At 52.3% G+C, this 6,000-nt stretch overlaps 1 protein-coding gene across 3 annotated transcripts in view; it reads left to right on the top strand.

Annotated features, from left to right (window-relative positions):
- The first annotated feature begins 3,612 nt into the window (after nucleotides 1-3,612).
- The window catches only part of ZC3H7B (zinc finger CCCH-type containing 7B), a 55,416-nt gene continuing 53,028 nt past the window's right edge, over nucleotides 3,613-6,000 (top strand). The window contains exon 1 of one of the 3 annotated variants that reach the window (XM_063622903.1): nucleotides 3,613-4,039. The gene's annotated coding sequence lies outside the window, so the exon portion shown is untranslated. The remainder of the gene's footprint in view (nucleotides 4,040-6,000) is intronic. The other 2 variants (XM_055253041.2, XM_063622904.1) reach the window with 2 other exon arrangements.

Genomic DNA, 6,000 nt, shown 5'->3' with positions numbered 1-6,000 from the left:
GAAATTGATGCTGCTAGATTGCCAGGGTCACATTGCCAGCAATTGGCAGGGCTGGGGACCTTGGTCCTCCTAATGTCTTAGTGACATAAGCACCACACCATTCAGCCTCCCTAAATCGCCAGGCGCAGCCTCTCACTGCCTCTAGCCCATGATCTTGCATCTATCCCAGGTGTCTTAAGGGTTGATTTCCCATTAAACAGCAGAAATGTCTGATGGCCACTGAACTCTGTTTTCAGATTTGGACAAAAGCATCTACCTTCTTCATGCCAGAGGCTTTCTTTGTTTTTTTTCTTTTTTTTTTGGCAGGGTCTTGCTCTGTCACCTGGGCTGGAGTGCAGTGGCCCAATCATGGCTCACTGCAGCCTCAGTCTCCTGGGCTCAAGTGAGCCTCCCACCTCAGCCTCCTAAGTAGCTGGAACCACACACACGTGTCACCGCACCTCACTAATTTTTTGATTTTTTGTAGAGATAGGATCTCACAGGCCAGGTGCAGTGGCTCATACCTGTAATCCCAGCACTTTGGGAGGCCAAGATGGGTGGATCATTTGAGGCCAGGAGTTCGAGACCAGCCTGGCTGAAATTGCAAAACTCCATCTCCATTTTAAAAAATACAAAAAGATTAGCTGGGCAGGGTGGCACATTCCTGTAACCCCAGCTACTCAGGAGGCTGTGGCATGAGAATCGCTTGAACCCAGGAGGCAGAGGTTGCAGTGATCCAGGATTGTGCCACTGCACTCCAGCCTGGGTGACAAAGTGAGACCTTGCTCAAAAAAAAAAAAAAAAAAAAAGAAAAGAAAAAGAGATGGAATCTCACTGTGTTGCCACGGCTGGTCTAGAATTCCTGGGCTCAAGGATTCCTCCCACCTCGGCCTCCTGAAGTGCTGGGATTACAGCTGTCAGCCACCACGCACAGCTGAAGTTGTCTTTTTGTTTGTTGATCTCAGAGTAGTGAGGAGGAAGAAGGCACCTAGAGAAGGAAGTCTGACAGCTTCTGTAGGTTCAGGTGCATTTTGTTCCCCTTTAAAGTCTCCCTTAAAGCAGAGACAGAGGAAAGCATAGGAGGCCATGTAAAGCACACAGACTCTGGAGACAGAACTGCTACCTTGGGCAAGTCACTTCATTCTGAGCTTCAGTTTCTCATCTGTAAAATGGGCATGATGAAACCAATCTTCCAGGATTACTGTGAGAATTAAATAGGTAAATGTAGACTGTGTGCAGTGGCTCACACCTATAATCCCAGCACTTTGGGAGGCCGAGGCAGGAGGATCACTTGAATCCAGGAGTTGGAGACCAGCCTGGACAACATGAGACCCCATCTCTACAAAAAATTTTTAAAATTAGCCAGGTGTAGGGATGTATACCTGTGGTCTCAACTACTTGGGAGGCTGAGGCAGGAGGACCATTTGAGCCCAGGAGCTGGAGGCTGCAGTGACCCATGATCACCCTACTATCCTCCAGCCTGCTCAAGAGAGTCAGATCCTGTCTCAAAAAAAAAAAAAAAAGTTAATCACAGCTCCAGGTTCCTGTCTCTCCTAGAACTTACCACAGTGCATTTAAATATTTAAAATTTGGTTCACTGTTACATCCCCGGTTCCTAAGATTGTGTCTGGCACAAATGTTTGTGGAAGAGATAACATTTGTAAAGATAAAGTCTGCCAGGCTCACAGATGATCTGAAATAAATTAAAAATATATACACATGTGTGTATGTGTGCATGTGTGTAAAATGAGGATTAAGCGGGAAATCTGAGAGAACTCTTGAGAGAGTCCTCCAGGAATTAATGGGGCAGGTAGTGCTAAATGAACACTCTTTGGATCATGAGCTGTGGATTCAAATATAGCCTCTTCACCAGTCCTGAGGCAGTATCATGGATATGCATAGCTGGTCTGTCTGGTTAATCTCCCCTTACCTAGTAGGTCTTCTAAGCAGCCTCAAATCCTTTCTAGAAAGATCCCTGGCAAAGATTCTCTCCTTGACTAAACTCTATTTAGGCTCCCCTGAACTTTTCAACTAGGCCTTGACTTTTGGACTTCTGTGTTCATCTTTACATTGTCCAGTTTTGTTTTCTTTTTTTTTTTTTTTTGAGACAGAGTCTTGCTCTGTCACCCAGGCTGGAGTGCAGTGACACGATCTCAGCTCACTGCAAGCTCCACCTCCCAGGTTCACGCCATTCTCCTGCCTCAGCCTCCCGAGTATCTGGGAGTACAGGCGCCCACCACCACGCCTGGCTAATTTTTTGTATTTTTAGTAGAGACGGGGTTTCACCATGTTAGCCAGGACGGTCTCGATCTCCTGACCTCATGATCCGCCTGCCTCAGCCTCCCAAAGTACTGGGATTACAGGTGTGAGCCACCGCGCCCGGCCTGTTTTGTTTTGTTTTTAGGGACAGGGCCTTGCTCTGTTACCCAGGCTGGAGTGCAGGTGGCATGATCATCACTCACTGCAGCCTCAAACTCCTAGCCTCAAGTGATCCTCCTGCCTCAGCCTCCAGAATAGCTGGGACTACAGGCGCATACCACCACGCCAGCTAATTCTTTAATTTTTTGTAGAGACAGGGTCTCACTATGTTGCCCAGGCTGGTCTTGAACTCCTGGGCTCAAGTGAACCTCCAGCCTAAACCTCCCAAAGTGCTGGGATTACAGGTGTGAGCCACTGCCCCTGGGCTGCATTGTCCAATTTTGGCAAGAATCCTGCTAAGTTGGTTTAGCTAGACTCCCCCATTCTCCATACCTGATTGTCAATATCTTTTTTTTTTTTTCTTTTTTGAGACGGAGTCGCACCCTGTCGCCCAGGCTGGAGTGCAATGGCACGATCTTGGCTCACTGCAACCTCCACCTCCGGGGTTCAAGTGATTCTCCTGCCTCAGCCTCTTGAGTAACTGGGATTACAGGCACCCACTACCACGCCTGGCTAATTTTTGTATTTTTGTAGAGATGGGGGTTTCACCATGTTGGCTAGGCTGGTCTTGAACTCCTTACCTCAGTTGATCCACCCGTCTCAGCCTCCCAAAGTGCTGAGATTACAGGCGTGAGCCACTGCACCCAGCCCTGATTGTCAATATCTAATCAGGTTCCTCATTTTCCACCATTCCCCAGGTGATGTCTGATCACCTTGGCCTGCCTTCAGCAAGAATCTTGTTAGATGGGTTTAAGCCAGAATCCTCTTATCTCTGATGCAGTTTCCTATGCACTGGCCCTCAATCAGTGGATCCTTTCTCCTTCCTTATAAATTCCCAGTTGCCCATGCTGAATTCTGAATTGAGCCCAAATACTCTCCCAGACCGCAAATCCCACTGCAGTGGTCCCTACACCCTTCATCATGCCAATAAAGTCGGCCTTGTAGTCTTTAACAAGTGTCATTCAATATTTTTTTTAACATCCTATACATAAAACTCCAGTCAAGTGAGGTCCTGATTCTTCTATGTGTCTCCGGTTCCCATCTATGAGAAGGGCACAACGCAACCAGGGTTTTGGGCAGCCTTCCATGAAAGCACCTGGAAGCCGGAGGGGGGGGCCGGAGGGCTTTTGACACAGATGGGGAAGGGCAGAGGCGCTGGGTTTGAGCAACATCAACCCAGAAATGCAGAACTGCCAAAAGAAACCCCCCTAAAAGGCAGGACACTTTTAAAGAAAATAAAGGTGAATTCCAGGCATGAGCTTTCGACGGGGAATGGGGCTTCCCCGACTCGCCCACCCACTTCTCCCCAGGTGCGCAGCCCGCGCCGCCCACCCCGGGCGCGGCGAGGCGACGGGAGCCGAGCTCTCTAGGACCCGAGGAGGAAGAGCTGCAGGGAGACGGTGCCTCAAGCGGGTGCTGCCGCGAGCGGCCTGCCGAGGGGCTGGAAATGAAAGTAAAGCGCTCCAGAGCCACATGGACGGAGCTGCCGGGGCGGCGGCGCCGGGAGCAGGATGCGGCCGCCCGTAATTAAATAGCATTTACTTTTATTATTACTAATAATAATAACGTAATCATACCTCTAGTCATAGCATACCATTTATCGGGCTCGGCGCAGGCCCGCGGGGAGCGCAGCCCGGCGGAGGTGAGTGCTTGGCGCGGCCCGAGCCCCGCGGGGCCGAGGCTGGGGCCACTGCGTCCGGAGCCGCCCGCGCGCGAGGGTTCGGGGACGCCCGGGCCGGGCCGGGCTGGGGAAGAGGCGCGGAGAGCCCTTTCCAGGCCGGGGCCGCGCGCCGAGTCACCTGGAAAGTGGGATTTTGCAAAAAATAGTCTCTAAACCCCCATTTCCTCCTTTTTGGGGATCCCGGTCCCCGTGCCCTGCCCCAAAGTTTTAAAGTTACCGTGCGGCCGGGGGCACCTGGCGCTGGGGAGACTCGGCCGCCCCTGCAGCCCCCAGGAGGTGTCTTGAAATTTTCGAGGGGCCTCTCTCTTGGGCGTCCGGAGCTTCTGGGGTGTCCGGATGCTTTGCCGACCCCGCGCAGGGGGTCTCCGGGGCTGGCAGGGGCGTCGCTGGCAGGGCCCCCCTTCCTTTTGTGTTCTCCTTGGCTCCGCAGCACCCGGAGTTGGAGGGGCCACGGCGAGGGCCGGGGAGCGGGGCCGCCCGACGGGCCGCCCCTTTCGGCTGCGGCGGCCACGCGAGCCCGGGGATCCGGGGCCTGCAGCCGGGCCCGCGGGAAGGGGGCGGCAGGAAAGGGGGGCGCGGTCTGGGCCTGCTGGGCAGGGGGGCGTTTCCGGTCGCAGGATCAGTCTCTGGACTCCGAGGCCTGTGGGAGGCCCCCGGCCGTCCAGGGAGTGCTAGGGGGCTGCGGACCCCGGCTCTGGCGCCTGGGGAGGGGGGCGCCCTGACGGGGCTGGGGGCCTGGGAGCCGCCGACCCCGGCCTCGTACCCCCATCCTGCCCGCAGCGAGCCTCGGGGCCCCCCTCCGCGCTTGCTCCCTCCCCCTTTCCCCTCCTTTCTCCTTAACTCTGTCTGTTTTGGGTGTTTATAAGGCGCCTGGTTGGGGGGACTTTTACAGACAAAGCCGTTTTCCCAGGGGGGGAAATAATCATATAAAAACGCTCACTCTGATAGAACCTGATGGCTATATTGCCAACAGGGCATTGATGGGGAAGACTAGGGGGCTAGGGCCCTGCATGGGGAGTCTGGGGGCTCGAAAAGGGGGCTGGGCCTGAGTGGGGAGCTGGTGATCAGCGGTTTTATTTCTTGGGTTGCTAGCCTTGGCATCAGACTTTGAACCCCAACTTCTTGCCATATTCCTCAGCATCTGCAGTTCAGCCTGATGAAAATAGCAGAATGCAGATCCTTGAATTTTCACACAAATGAGATAATTATAGTACATGTAGCAACTGTGTTGGACACAAAATGCTGGCAGAATCTTTAGTTCTACTACCAATACTTCCCCCACACACATACAGCCATCCCCTCCGTGGTGGTCTTCTTTCCCCGTGTCCACCTCCCACAGAAGTTGGAATGCAAGGTGGAAATGACACCTGGTCAACAGTTGGGTGGAGCATGTTTGAGAAGTGGGGAGACTTAAGGTGGGAAGAAAGAACCTGTCCAGGAGGGATGAGATCTGAGGATGGGAGAGAGAGTTTGTTGTCCCTGAGCTGGGATAAAGTTTCTGTTCCATAGATGCTGTGTGTTCTTAGCTGCTAGCTTTTGTATAGGTTAGACAAGAATGTGGGTTTTGGTAGATTATTGTGAGGCTAAGAAGCTTGGTGGGATGTGCTGATCTATTGAGTCTCAGTAGGAAAGCTGAGGTGTCGGTTGAGACATGGATAGAGAATCTGAAAATAATCCCTCAATCTGAAAATAATAATCCCTCAAATATCACTTTTTAGTTTATAACAAAAGGGCTTTCACATGTGTTGGCTCGTCTGTCCTCCATAGCAACTGTGTCAGGTAGACATTTTCTAGATAAGAAACCTTAGGCTGAATTGTGTGTCTTGCTGGAAAGTCAGACAGCAGAGGTAGGATTCCCACCCAGTTTTCTGGCTCCAAATCGTCACCCTTTCTCAGAGTCCTGGGGCACCTTAGCAAGTTAC

This window comes from Symphalangus syndactylus, chromosome 18, assembly GCF_028878055.3.
Source record: "Symphalangus syndactylus isolate Jambi chromosome 18, NHGRI_mSymSyn1-v2.1_pri, whole genome shotgun sequence".
Taxonomy (NCBI): domain Eukaryota; kingdom Metazoa; phylum Chordata; class Mammalia; order Primates; family Hylobatidae; genus Symphalangus; species Symphalangus syndactylus.
Note: the sequence above shows the minus strand (reverse complement) of the source record. Positions and strands in the feature narration are given on the sequence as shown.